A 14,933-nucleotide genomic window follows, 5' to 3' on the forward strand; every position below is an offset into this window, starting at 1 on the left:
TTACTCCAGTACAAATGAAGTTACTATTCCCAAACCCCTCAGGTTCTTTTAGCCTTTGTAGGTCTGCACATGTTATTCCCGAAGGAAGAGGATGTGCCTTGAGGGTTGGGACCTCATTTTTGGTTATTATTGTGTCTCCTTCTGGGCCAACTTTGGAGACTGCCTAGAAAAAGTAGGAGAGAAGGGTTAAAAAAGAAAGGGGGTATGAAAAGATTGATAATGAAGATCAGAAGAAAAGAGGAAGACAGAAAGGAAGAAAGCAAAAAAGGAAGAAGAAAGGAATGAATGAATGAATGAAGGAATAGAGAAATATATTAATAAACTTCTATTCATCCTACAAAACCCATCTTAAAAGTTCCTTCCTCTTTGAAGCTTTCCTGTATCCTTTAGTCATGTATAAGCATTCCTTCCTCTGTTTTCCTGCAAATTACTTCTATATCTCTATTAAATCATTTAATGCTATGTATTCTACGGAATGAATGAATAAATTGGGTATACATGGATTGATCCTTATACAGGCAGGGGCAATATGATATTCACCTATAATTCTCAACCTTGGCTGCTCATTGGAATCACATAGGGAGCGTTTAAAAATACTAATTTCAACTTATTCTGTAACCTCATTTTCTGATAAACACTTTCCCTAAATAGACATAATTCTGATTTAATTGGTCTGGAGTGTGATATGGGTCTCAAGATTTTTAAAAACTCTTCAGATGCAGCCAACATTGTGAATGACTGTCCTAACCCAAGCTGAATGAGTGAATGGATGAATTCTGCCTTTAACACATCATAGTCCTGCCTGACCAGGCCATGGTGCAATGGATAGAGAGTTGGCCTGGGACACTGAAGACCCAGGTTTGAAAACCCAAGATCACCAGCTTGAGTGTGAGATCATAGATGTGATCCCACAGTTGCTGGCTTGAGCCCAAAGGTTGCTGGCTTGAACCCAAGGTTGCTGGCTTGAGCAAGGGGTCACTGACTTGGCTGGAGACCCCAGTCAAGGCACATATGAGAAAGCAATCAATGAAGAACTAAGGTGCCGCAACTATGAGTTGATGCTTCTCATCTCTCTTCCTTCCTGTGTGTTTCTGTGTGTGTGTGTCTCGCAAAACAAAACAAAACCAAAAAACCCACATCATAGTCCTGACCCAACAAGACCATTTTAAGGGTTTCATGTTATGCTAATTCATTAATATATTCAGGAACTATTAATTAAGCAATAGTGTGGTACCAGATGGTATGCTAGGCCAAGCAGCTGGAGATGAAAACATGATTAAGACTCCCACTTCTCCCCCTTGTACCCTGTGTGTTATGGAGAGCTGGGGCTGTGTTTCTCTTCATTCAAGAACTTTCTGTCCTGCTGGTTAATTGGCCAGTCCCAACTGCAATCATCTCCCTAGTGACTGACTGCAATTCTGATTTTGGGTTGCTTCCTTTGGCAACTATAAGAACAGACTCTATTCACTCCCAGAGAAAGAATGTTCCTGGAGGTATGCGTGGGTCTAAGAGACCAAAAGGAACATGGTCCTGCCTAGACCTCTTCAAGCACTGAAGAAGTGAAAGGTGAGTCTGGCAGGTGGCAGACCAAAGTCCCAGGAGGCTCAAATGAGCTTCCTTCTGGGTGTGACTTACAGTACACAAGGAAAACCAAAGGCCTTCGGACATGATTATGATCTTAATCACCCCAGGAGTAAAGGGAGTTTTCTTCCCAGCTGCTGCGCCCCACATGTAGGCCTGCTTTAAGATTTTGTACTATAGATTACTGATGAGCAGAGATAATGATCATTTGTGCCAACATTGCTCTGGTTCAGACTTTGATAACATTTCCTCTCAAATGTCACAATAGCTTCCTAGTTGGTCTTTCTGATCCTGGTCTTGATCCTTTCAAGCCATCCTACACACAGAAGACAAAAACCACAAATTCAATCACCTCTGTTCCCTATTCAAACTCTTTAATGTCTTGCTACTGTTGTCAGGATAATAGGACACAAAGGATAGGCCTCCAGGGTGTAATACAAGTGTAGTCTGTGTCCAGTCTACCCATAAAGTTACAGCCAAAAGAAATTGAGGTCCAAAAAAGAAGAAAAGATAGAAAATAAACATTTAATGAAGACTCTTAAAAAGGCAAGAGATATCCTAAAGAAAGTCTGTCTCATCTATCACTCCTGTGTGAGCTGCTCCCTTTAAAATCTCCCTGCCCCTCTCGAAAACTTCAGTTTGCATAAGCTTCTGCTTTATCCCCTCTCTCTTTCTCTACCCCACTTTATTCTTGATCTGTTGGAGGGCACCATGCACTTCTAATAAACCCACTTAGCAAAAATTAAAAAAATGAATAAATAAAAAAAACCCACTTAGCTTCCCTGGGGCCTTCTCTTCTTTATTTGTTACTCCATTCAGCACAACAGAAGCCCAAGAGGCAGCATTCAAAAACAGGCTCAACTCTGGAAACTGACCCTGTCGCACAAGAGCCTTTTCCATCTCTTCTCAATTTACCCCATAATCTCATCTTCTGATAAACCACTTTCCCATTCAATTAATCCTTTACAATCTAGTTTTGATGTCACTTCCTTTAAGGCTTTTCTCAATTCCACCAGACAGGGTTAATTTGCTTCCTTCTTTAGCATTTTTCCTGAACTTTGCACAGACCGCTATTACAACCCTTGTCAAACTGGGTTGTAATTCCTTAATTACTGATCAGACTATTTCATTAGACTGCGGGTGCCAAATATATGTCTGAGTCATTGCTGTGTCCTCAGCCCCAGGAACCAGGGAGGGGCTCAACAGTTACTGGATGCCCCAGAAATACGCTCCAGCTGTAAGTGCTGCAGAAAAGCATTTACCGGTGCTTGCCTTGTCTGCTTGTTAGGTGAGGATGACCCAGAGCACCTGTCACATCAGAGCTCAAGAGATCTTCCCTGGCACTCACTAGGTTTGTCCTTCCTCATTTGGCTGGCCCGACCTCTCTCTGGCTTCAACCAGGGCTGGCTCTCACCTAGCCAAAAGGAAAAGGAGCTAAAAGTAGCTCAGCAATTAGACACAAAAATGAAAGAAAGACATCCAGACTTTAAAGCAAGAGCAAAATGACATTACAGTGTTTGGAGATGACATAATCCTGTATATAGAAAATCCTGAGGGATGTAGAAGAAAATTATTATAGCTAATAAAGGAGTTTAGGGACCCCAGGTCTTCAGTTTGGCATCGGAGAAGCCCCAGTGTCACCGGACCCACATTTTCTATGGCATTACCCAGTATGCCTTCCTTTCCATTATTCTTAGCACCAGTAGATCAAAATCCTGTTCAGCGCTGTCCACGCTCCGCTTTCTGCACTGTGCTGGGCAGTGACTTGGTCTGCAATGCTTCTTTCCTGGTAGTGTCTTATCTCTAAAATCTAGACATAAGAGTTACATTTACTGAGGCTAACAGCTGAACTGCGTCATCTCATTTAATCCTCACAGCAACCCCCTGAGGTAGAAGCTATTATCAGCCACATTTTTCAGATGAGACTGTCTCCAATCCCTTGCCCAAGTTAACATGATTATACGACCCGCTGGGCTTTGAAACAAGGGCTGCCTGACTCCACTTTCCAAATTCCTAACCTAAAAGTTGGGAAGATAAGAGCGACCCAATTCCAATGCCACCTCTCCTGGTTAGATGTGTCTCTACTCTCCCCACCCCCAACTCCAAGGCTGGCCAAGTTATCACTCTCTCCTTATGGTGTTCAGCATTGCCTTTGCACCGTGGTTATTTGTGTAGACTAGCTTTTCTCTCCCTTGTTAGGTAGAAAGTTCTTTAAAAACAGAGCCATGTCTTTTTTTTTTTTTTTTTGTATTTTTCTGAAGCTGGAAACGGGGAGAGACAGTCAGACAGACTCCCGCATGCGCCCGACCGGGATACACCCGGCACGCCCACCAGGGGCGATGCTCTGCCCACCAGGGGGTGATGCTCTGCCCCTCCAGGGCATCGCTCTGTCGCAACCAGAGCCACTCTAGCGCCTGGGGCAGAGGCCAAGGAGCCATCCCCAGCGCCCGGGCCATCTTTGCTCCAATGGAGCCTTGGCTGCGGGAGGGGAAGAGAGAGACAGACAGGAAGGAGAGGGGGAGGGGTGGAGAAGCAGATGGGCGCTTCTCCTGTGTGCTCTGGCCGGGAATCGAACCGGGACTTCTGCACGCCAGGCCGACGCCCTACCACTGAGCCAACTGGCCAGGGCAGAGCCATGTCTTAATCAACTTTGTAGCCTCATATGCTACAAGCACTGCTTGGCACACAGTAGGTAGAAACAAAGATTCTTTGCTTGGCCACACTTTAGTCAGGCTCCTGAGCTTTTTCCTAGGCCCATCTGTGTGCTTCCTTGTGAAATATAATTTTAGCAAAAACCTTGTTAAGTCTGTCTAATCAGAACCCCTCCCCCCCCATATATGACCACTCTCAATTTCTAATCAGGTTCCTCATCCTCCACCATCCCCAGGTGATATCAGATCACCCTGGCCTGTCTGCAGCAAGAATCATGGTAGGTCTGTTATGCCACAATTGCTCTTGCCTCTGATGTTTTCTCCTAGTAGTTTTCCATCTATGGACCTCCACCCTGCTCTTTGGCTATAAATTCCCAATGGCCCGTGCTGGAGAGTTGGGCCCCATTTCTCCTCTTCACTGCATAATCCCACTGCAGTGGCCCCAGTACCCACACACCCGAGGTTCCTAGAACGGTCAGAATCATAAAGACAGAAAATAGAATAACGGTTGTTAGGGACTGGAAGGAGGGATCAGGAGTTAGTATTAATATTTAATAGGTATAGATTTTTAGTACGGGAAGATGAAAAGTTCTATGGTGATAGTTGCACAACAATGTGATTGTACTTACATGATGAAAATAGTCAATTTTTATGTTGTGTATATTTTACCACAATTATAAACAAACAAAGAAACAAACAAGGGCTGAGCAGCTCCTCACAGCATTTTGAGGGGTCTAACATGAAAGGGTTAGTCGATTGAAAGAAATCCCTTTAGAGGGACTCTTCCTGGGAATTCAGGGTAAGTTGAACGGCAGCGTCTTCTAGTAGGTGCCAGTGCATTGACTGATTGTTACACGTGAAGTTAAATTTTCTTATGAACTCATATCCTCATTTTTGGATATTCAGGGAGCAGGGACTTTGGGCATTTTGTCTGACTTGATTTCTCCTGGTCTGCTCTGTTAAGGAATCAGGGATTGGCTAACTGTCTCTTTCATGCTTCTGAGAAGCAGGATTCTGAATGAAACCCCACTTGTAACAAACAGGGGTTTAATAGGTTGGTAATTCTTCCTCCCCTGAGGTTGCTGTAATTATCCTCCACTTGTCTGTTACGTTCACGCAGCCTGAGCCTAAAGGTAGAAGGGGGCTAACAAGAATGACAGCCCAAGATTAGAAGGGTAAAAACAGCATTATTTCCCCGGTATTGGATGACAGAAAACAATGACTGTGTCTGTCGTCTGTCTGGGGCACATTTACCTGCTGATGCACACAGGAAGCTGGCAAGTCCGTGCCCCTCCTCACCTGCTGTTTCCTGGGTGACTGGAGATGCTGCACACCGTCAGCGGAGGAAATAGCATGGAGGCTCAGGCCTGAGCACCACTGGTTCCAGGGAGTAGCCTACTGCTCTCAGTCAGCATTCTTACAAGGCACAGGGGTTATCAGGAAAATTAGGAGGGATTAGTCCACAGAGAAGAGAATTTACGAAGATCACAAAGCAAATCAGAGTTAGTGGTGACAATGGCACTCAGGGCTTCTTATATCTGGGTCCACTTCTTTCCACAACCTACATCTATAGCACTTAGTTGGGACCAGGTGTGGTGCTAGGGGAGTATGTGTATTGTCTTATGAAATTGCCACCCTGATGCTATAAGTTAATTAAAATTATAATTTCTTTTCCAGATGAGGAAACTGAGGCTTAGAGGGGTTAGTAATTTGCCAAAGACCACAGAGCTAACAGTAGGTAGAACTTGAATTTTTATCTAGGTCTGTGTGGCTCCTCTCTCTGTAACCAACACCTTCACTTGTCTTTTTAAAACTGGGCTTTTTTTTTTGGGGGGGGGTGTTGTTCAATAAAACATAAACACAGAAAACCATGCAAATCTAGTGTATAAATTAATGGATTATTATAAGGCAAACAGCAGCCAGGTCAAGAAAGAAAACCTTGTCCCCAACTCTAGAAGCCTGTGCATGTGTCCCCTCCCTCTCACATGCCCTACCAGTCGCCACGATCATGACTCCTAAGGAATCACTTCCTGTGTCTTTTTAAATTGTTTTATTACGCAGATGTGCAACCCTCGACACAATGTTCTGGCCTGTTAGAAAATTTTGGTGTTGTCTTTGAAATCTCTTTTAATTTATAGGTTCCTCCATCCACCCCTTTTATTTTCATACACTGGTTTGTTGGAAGAACCTGGGAGTTTGTAGTGTCTTCCAAAGACTGATGCCGCTAACCCTACCTACCCTCAGGACTCAATTGAATATACTCCTCTATCTTCTGTTCATCCTGCAAACTGCGACTGGTTCCAGATTCAGATTTGATTCCTCAGTAAGACTACTGGTGAGGTTTGGCTTCTTTAGGAGGTATAGAACGTCTGGTTGTCAAATTGTTAAATAATTTTAACAGCTACTAATATTTAATGCCTATAGCTCCTCCTATGTTTTCTTTTTAATTTTTTTAAATTGTGGTAAAATACATATAACATAGAATTTACCACCTTAACCATTTTTAAATGTACAGTTCACTATATTGATATTGTTGTATTACTAATCTCCAGAACTCTTTTCATCTTGCAAAACTGAAACTCTATATCCATTAAACAATAACTCCCACCCCCCCCCCCCCAGCCCCTGGCAATCCCCATTGTACTTTCTGTTTCTATGGATTTGACTCCACTAGGCCCTTCATATAAGTGGAAACATGCAATATTTGTCCTTTTGTGACTGTTTTATTTCACTTCACATAATATCTTCCAGATTCATCCATGTTAGCCCTGCTGGGAAGCCCCATTGGTTAGCTTTGTCCCTGGTTTGAGCATTGTCCCCCTGCACCAAAGTTGTAGTTTGGTCCCAGGTCAGGACACATACAAGAAGCAACCAATGAATGCACAACTAAGTGAAGCAACAAATGAATGTTTCCCTCAATCTCTTCCTCTCTCTTTCTCTCAAATCAATCAATAAAAATAGAAAAAAAGACTTAATCCATGATGAAGCATGTATGAGGATGAATAATATGCCATTGCATTTACAGACCACATTTTGTTTATTCATTTGTCAATGGACACCTGGGTTGTTTCCACCCTTTGGCATTTGTAAACAATGCCGCTGTTCACACAGGTGTACAAGTATGTCTTCAAGACCCTGCTTTCAATTGTTTCATATGTATATACCCAGAAGTGACATTGTTGGGTCATAAGGTAATTCCACATTTAAGTTTTTAAGGAACTACTATACTGTTTTCCACAGTGTCTTCGGAAACGGTACATTGTCATCCTCTGTTCCCGTTCATTGTCCATCTCCACTCCTCACCACCCTGGGGTGTTCAGAACTCTCAACTACTAAGATCAGGAACTGAAAGGCAATGTTCACATAATAGATCCAAACTGGAAACTACATAAAAGTCCAGCAACAAGGGATCAGTTAAATCAGGGGTCTCCAAACTTTTTACACAGGGGGCCAGTTCACTGTCCCTCAGACCGTTGGAGGGCCAGACTATAAAAAAAACCTATGAACAAATCCGTATGCACACTGCACATATCTTATTTTAAAGTAAAAAAACAAAACGGGAACAAATACAATATTTAAAATAAAGAACAAGTAAATTTAAATGAACAAACTGACCAGTATTTCAATGGGAACTATGGGCCTGCTTTTGGCTAATGAGATGGTGGTGCCCCTTCTGGAAGTGCGGTGGGCCGGATAAATGGCCTCAGGGGGCCACATGTAGCCCGCGGGCCGTAGTTTGGGGACCCCTGAGTTAAATGGTAGCTCCATATCATTGAATTCCATGTATCTATTCATAATGTTGTTGGGAGAGGGTATTTGATGATGACATGAAAGGATGACTCTAATATTTCCTTAAATCAAGAAAAAAGAGCTACAACATAGAATATGGAGTGTAAATCCTCCTCTCCCCCCCCCCCCCACCAAAATACAACTATGTATTTGTAGGAGAAGCTCTCTTAATCAATCCACTAAGTGATTCTCTGGATTAACTAAAATCATCACCCTCCCTCATAAAATACAGTGATTTGTCACCTCTAGTTTTTGCACCTTCTGCTCCCAACTATTGAGTTGTATCTAAGAGACACAGTTTTAAAACTTGTATATTCCAGTTATTTTTATTATATATCAATTTATGAGTTATATACATTATAAGACTGTGAAACATGAATGCAATAAGAATATTCCTATGAGAACAAAGTTGAATGCTTGGGACAATGCATTAAACAAGTGTCAAATGGGAAGTGGATGAGACACTTGTAAAATCTGGGGACACCACCTTTGTGAGGGGACCCTCTCTGAGATATCACCATGGCACATCAATTCCTGTCCCCTTGACTGTCCCGAATGTTCACCTCTCTCGGTGCTGAGTTACCAGGCACATCACATTCACCAACTATGCAGAATCAAGAAACTTTTATTCTGTTGCAAACCCTCTGGTCAGTGTATTACAGGTATATTGAGAGCTCGCACCTACAGTGGCAAGTATGTGACATTTGACCCACTATTCTCCCCTCCTAAACCCATGGCAGACATCACTAATCAATTACTGGATTCCTTCCTGCTGAGTCCACCCTGTAGTCTCAGAAACCCTCTCTGGGTAGCCACAATACATCAATTGAAGTTGGCATTTTGAGATGAAACCTAGGCTGTCTCCCCCATCTCCCTTAAGTGACAGAACTTTTTTATTTTAATTGGGTAGAAAATTAAATATATATAAAGTGGCTAAAGTCCTGGCCATTGGGCCCTTGGCCTTAATATTCTGTCTTGTACATAGTAAGTGCTCAGTATTCACAGAATGAATGAACGAATGAATGAACAAACGAACAACAAGTATATGTCCTCCTGCTTTCCAAAGTTAACCATTCAGTCTTTCTCCTCACACCACCCTTACACCTGTGCTGTGAATTTCTTCCCAGTCTTCAAGACAGCAGGATGCCATAGCACCCAGAAATCCCACCACTACAAATGGGTTTCTTTTGGATATAATACTCCATTCAGGGTTATTTGCAAATGACTGCCAGATTGAAATAACAAACACCTAATAAATTCTGCCTACCTCAAGAAGGTAAGGGTTGTGACAAGTCAACAAATGCTCAGGGATTGCTTTACTAACTGCAAAGCATTCTGCCCCAAGAAGGGTGTAGGGTGTGAATCAGACTTTCTTTTTGTTCTAATGTTGCACAATTTCTTGGAAAACACTGGTTGGTTTCTCTTATTCTAGGAAGAAAACAAAGAAAAAAGAAGCTTCCATCTCCTTATTCTGCTTTCCCTTCCTCCTGCTTTTGAAGTCCCTGGAGTTCAGGAAGCACACTTCACCAACTGCTGAACTTTCTCCCTTCTGCTCCTTTGTTCACCTTGTTTCTATTTCCGGTACGACCATTCTACAAACTCAGGACTGGCTTGCTGAGATCCTTCCCCAACCCAGAGTCCCAGCTCAAATGCCACTCCTATTGAGAAGCCTTTCCTAATTCCAACCACCTGGGCAGCACCTCTGCCATCTCTCAACATGACAGCCCTTTGTAAACCTCTTTCATTTCCTTTGCCACATTTTGTCTTATTCTGATGGTCTAAGTAATAATAGATTAAAATTATTCATCATTTATGAATAACTTTGAGCATGTTGGTCACCATGCAAAGAACTTACATGTATTGTTTCATTTAACATACAAACCAATATAACTATATCCATTTTATAGACTTGGAAAATGAAGCTTAGAGATGCTAAGGAGATCAAGGTCCACATTAAGGGTCTAACTATGTACCAGACATATTCTAGATGTTGGGAAATTAGCAGTAACCAAGTAAGACAAAGTTTCCATCCATAAGGAGCTATCATTCTAGTGGGGAGAAACAAATCATAAAAATATACAAGTAAATGAGTACTATGTCATGCTCTGAGAAAGAAAGGGTTAATGATGGCTGGGATGGATATACCATTTTATAAAGGATGGTCAAGGCAATGTAGTGACATTTGAGCAGAGACCTAAAGGGAGTGTGGGAATGAGGTGAGATTTGGGCGAAAGAGCATCACAGGAGGATGAAACAGACTGTTAAAAGGCCCTGGGGTGGACACATCATCGACATATTTGAACAGCAAAGAGGTTAGTGTGGATGCAGCTGAGTGAGAGGGAGATGAAGTTAGAATGGTAACAGGGATTAGATAACATAGTGTCTTGCAAATGGCATAGGAACTCTGGATGGCTCCCAGAACCCATGCTCTTAATTACTATGCTATACTACTGATTGATAGATGAATGAAAGTAAAAAAATACTTGGGAACATTTTCTCATTAAAAGCAGCAGGATGGCAGCCAGTCTGAAAACAATCCATGAGAGGGCAAGATCTGAGCTAACAAGGATGGCTAATTATTAAGGAATGGGGGCATGAGCATCCGCTTCATTGTCAGGAGTCTCTGTGGTCCCACAGCACAGGACTGGGTAGGTTTCTGGGACAAACTCAGTGGGTCCTCTTACTGAACCTGTCAAAGAGGAAATTTCCCAGTCCATTCCCTGGGGAGTCTCAGTCCCTCCATGAAATACGTTCTTTGCTCACAAGAGGCAGCAACCAAAAGGCGACTTTTGCAATGATTCACCAAAGAGAGATGAAAATTGTGTCCAGGTTGGAAAAAAAATGCATTTGAAAGTGACACATGTGCCTCCAGAATACAGATATAAAGCTTTTTCTTTTTCCTTCTTGTTTGAAGTATGGCAGAGCCCTCTCTCTCTCTCTCTCTCTCTCTCTCTCTCTCTCTCTCTCTCACACACACACACACACACACACACACACACACACACACACACACAACCTCACAGCACAGCTGACAGCAACTGCTGAAATCCCGCCTCTCCTCCTGCCACAGTTCTCTCAGAGGCAAAAATGCAAACCTGGGGATGTGGCCGGCTCCCATTTAACCTGATCTGGAAGTGCCATCTGGTAGCAGGACAGTGAGCACGTGCCCTGATGTTCCTGGAACAATCATGACTGCAATTATTCTTCTAGTCAATGCCCCACCAACCAGCTATTTCCCAACTTTGGGATGCATATGAACCACAAAAGAGCTTGTTAAGATGCATTTTCCAGGGAACTGGACTGAAGAGGTCTGAGCTGAGGCCTGGAAACTGCGTTTTCAATAGAGTCCCAGGTGATTCTGATGTCGGTGGTCTGAAAAACATGACACCAAACCATAGGGACCTCCCCAAGAGCCCCATGTTTCTGCATCTAGGCTTACATGATAAAGTGCCCCCAAATCCTTCCCCAGACTATGAGAAGCATGTTTTGGCTCCTGGCAGGGCCGGGACCTCTCCTGAGCAAAACAGAGCACAGGAGACTCTTGAAGTCCCAGTCCTTGCCAATGTTCATTGGAATCCTCTGTTTATCACCCTGATTTGAGCTACTAGCATTGGCCAGGGTTTGCTCTCTGGGTCATACCTAGGAGGACCCACGCCCTGGGGTTTGCAGCTGCCCTGGGATGGTATCTGCCTGGGGTGCAGCCATAACTGGAGAGAGTGCCAGACTTTGCTTCAGGCTCTGATAGTGACAGGCAACAAAAGGCCTAATTGTGACTATGAAATACTGTTTCATTTCTCAATTTGTCAAATTTACACGTTGATACTATCCCATTTCCCCCAAAATAAGACCTAGTGCATTTTTTTTCAAGCTTAGAAATATAAGGCCTCCCCTGAAAATAAGACCTAGCACGACTTTAGGAGCAAAAATTAATATAAAACACTGTCTTATTTTCGGGGAAACATGGTAGGTACTCCTACAGCAGTTGGAAAAGAAAGAGCTCAGTTTCTATGATTATAAGGCACTTGAATGGGGAGCTGTACCCCCTTCCTCATGACTTACAACATTGGGTTGAGGCCCCTATTAGCTGCTTGAGTTGGGCACCAAAACTGTTAATGAAAATCTTCACTTTGTTCAGATCTCTGCTCAGAGGCCACCTTCATAGTCCAGTCTAAATAACTCTCCTCCCCAAGTCCTCCCTCTTGTTATCTCTAGCCCTAAGCCTACTTTATGTTTCCTCTCAGTCTGCTTTACTATATTTTTCTTCATAGCACCCAGCACTACTTGAATTATGAAATAGATTTATTTGCCTACTACTCTTTTATCTTAAATACCCTTACAAATAGATTCTTTGGGAGCTCGCAGCTTGTTTTGTTCACTGCTGGATTTTGATGCTGAGCACAGAATAGATATTCAATCAATATTTGCTGAAAGAATGAATGTCGCTATGCTCTGAGGGTTTCTGGAGCCATCTCTAACTGTCATACTCTACGCTTTGGATTCACAGGTCTTTGGAGACTAAATGATCATACCAAAAATAACAGCAGCTCTTTTTATTTAGTAATTACTACATACTGGGTGTATACACTACTCCATTTTATCCTCAAGGCTGTTATGCAAGGTAGGCATTATTCACCCCATTGAAGAGACGGGAAAAGCAAAGCCAAAGCCGCCTAGCTGGTAAAGGGCAGAGGTGAGATTCAAACTCAAGTCATCTAATGCTAAGGTCTTCTTTCTAAACCTTAGCAGCTGGACTTGATGCTATCTGTTTAGTGTTGACAATGGAATAGGATCCAGAGGTGAGCAAGACCAGGCTATACCCTCCATAAGTTCATGGACTATGAACTGGTCATGAAGCAGAGTGAAAGTGAGCAGAGAATTATAGTTATCCTTGAAACCTGAGCTCCGTCTTCTATTAGCTGAGCCTCAGGTTCACCTCTGTAAAATGGCTCTAGTAATTCTTACCTTGTAGGGATGTTGTGGTTCAGTGATACAGTATATAAGGAGGGCTTACCTAAGCACAGAGCCTGACACATAATAAACACTCAATTAACAACTGGGCATATTGGCTACCATTGGAGAGACAAGACCCATAACCAAAGCAACGATCCAGCCCACTGGTTCCCAGATTTGTCTTCATGGTAGATATCATGAACTAAATTCTTGTGTCCTCCCAATTCATTTGTTAAAGCCCTAACCCACAATGTGATGCTATTCAGAGATGAGGCTTTGGGGAGGTAATTAGGTTTAGATGAGGTAATGAGTTTGGAGTTCCCATGGAACTGGTGCCCTTATAGAAGAGGAAGAGACAACAGAGCTTCCTCTCTTCAGCACGTGAAGATACAGTGAGAAGGTGGCTGTCTGCAAGTCAGGAGGAGAAACCTTACCAAGAATCTGACCAAACCAACACCCAGAACTTGGACTTCCCAACCTCCAGAACGGTGAGAAAGAAAAGTCTTGTTTAAGCCACGCAGTTTACGGTGTTTTATTGTAGCAGCTGAAGCTGACTAAGATGGCAAACGAGTCCATAAATCATAAGGCTGATGGCAAACACTGTGAACTAGTGATACATTTAATTCCATTGTATGAGCCAGAAAAATTTTATTATCAGATCAGATGTGCGAAGGAAAGAGTTAAGAATATCTAAGCAATTAAAAATTACCATCACAAACCAATTATTTCCAAATCTCTCTGTTAATAAGTATTTCCTAATTGAAGGAGTGCAGTTCAGTGATTTTTATTCAAAGTCTTTAAAATGTACATATCCTTTGGCTCAGCAATTGTACTTCTGAGAATCCTTCACCACACAGAGTACAAAAATGTTCACCATTGTGTTCTTTATATTATTTGGAAAATTAGAAATAATATGGAATTGGTTATATAATGGCATATAAGAATACTGAAATAATATGCAGCTATTAATATGATGTGGCTTTCTCTATTGAGAAAGGAAGGTACATGATTGTCAAATTAAGAAGGTAATGAAACAGTATGTATCAGATTATTTAAACTTGTATGGGTGTGTGTGTGCTTGGAGAGAAGTTCCCTGAAATGTGCACAGTTGGTTTTATCTTAGTAGAAGTAATTCAAGTATTTTTTACCCAAAACTTTTGATTTAATAAATAGTATTGCATTAAGATAAAGCTTAAAAAGTGAGTCATTCCAAATTGGTGCAGCCACTATGAAAAACAGTGTGGAAGTTCCTCAAAAAAGTAAAAATAGAATTAACTTATGACTCAGAATTAACTTCTGGAAATATATCCAAAGACATCCAAAACATAATTCAAAAAGATTTATGCATCCCTATTATTTTGCAGTGCTATTTAAAATAGCCAAGACATAGAAGCAACCTAAGTGCCCATCAATAGGCAGCTGGATAAAGAAGATGTGTTATGGCCCTGACCGGGTGGCTTGATGCATAAAGCATCAATACGGCATGCCAGAGGTTGTGGTTTTGATCCCTGATCAGGCATGTATAAGAAGCAATCAATGAGTACCCAACTAAATGGAACAACTCAGTGAAACAACAAATTCATGCTTCTTTCTCTATCTCTCTCTCTTTTTCTCTCTCACTTTCCTGTCCCCTTCTCTTCCTCTCTCTCAAATCAATGAGGAAAAAAGATGTGGTACATATATATTTATACAATGAAGTGTTACTTGGTAATAAAAAGAATTAAATCTTACCATTTGTGACAACATGATTAGACCTAGAGGGGTCAGACAAAGACAAATATCATATGATTTCATTTATATGTGGAATCTAAAGAACAAATAAACAAACAAAACAAAAATAGACTCATGGATACAGAGAACAAACTGGTGGTTGCCAGATAGAAAGCGGGTGAGGGGCTGGGTGGAAAAAGTGAAGAGATTAAGAAGTTACAACATAGTCACAGGGATGTAAAATACAGCATA

General features: G+C 42.0%; 1 protein-coding gene across 2 annotated transcripts in view; it reads right to left on the reverse strand.

Moving 5' to 3' along the window:
* HRH1 (histamine receptor H1) overlaps nucleotides 1-14,933 on the reverse strand; it is a 112,148-nt gene that overhangs the window by 35,141 nt on the left and 62,074 nt on the right. Inside the window, exon 1 of one of the 2 annotated variants that reach the window (XM_066351848.1) lies at nucleotides 5,532-5,589. The exons of the other annotated variant lie outside the window; for it this stretch is intronic. The gene's annotated coding sequence lies outside the window, so the exon portion shown is untranslated. Of the gene's footprint in view, nucleotides 1-5,531; nucleotides 5,590-14,933 lie in introns of those variants that run through there. 2 annotated transcript variants of the gene reach the window in all.

Source organism: Saccopteryx leptura, chromosome 10 (assembly GCF_036850995.1).
Source record: "Saccopteryx leptura isolate mSacLep1 chromosome 10, mSacLep1_pri_phased_curated, whole genome shotgun sequence".
Lineage (NCBI taxonomy): Eukaryota > Metazoa > Chordata > Mammalia > Chiroptera > Emballonuridae > Saccopteryx > Saccopteryx leptura.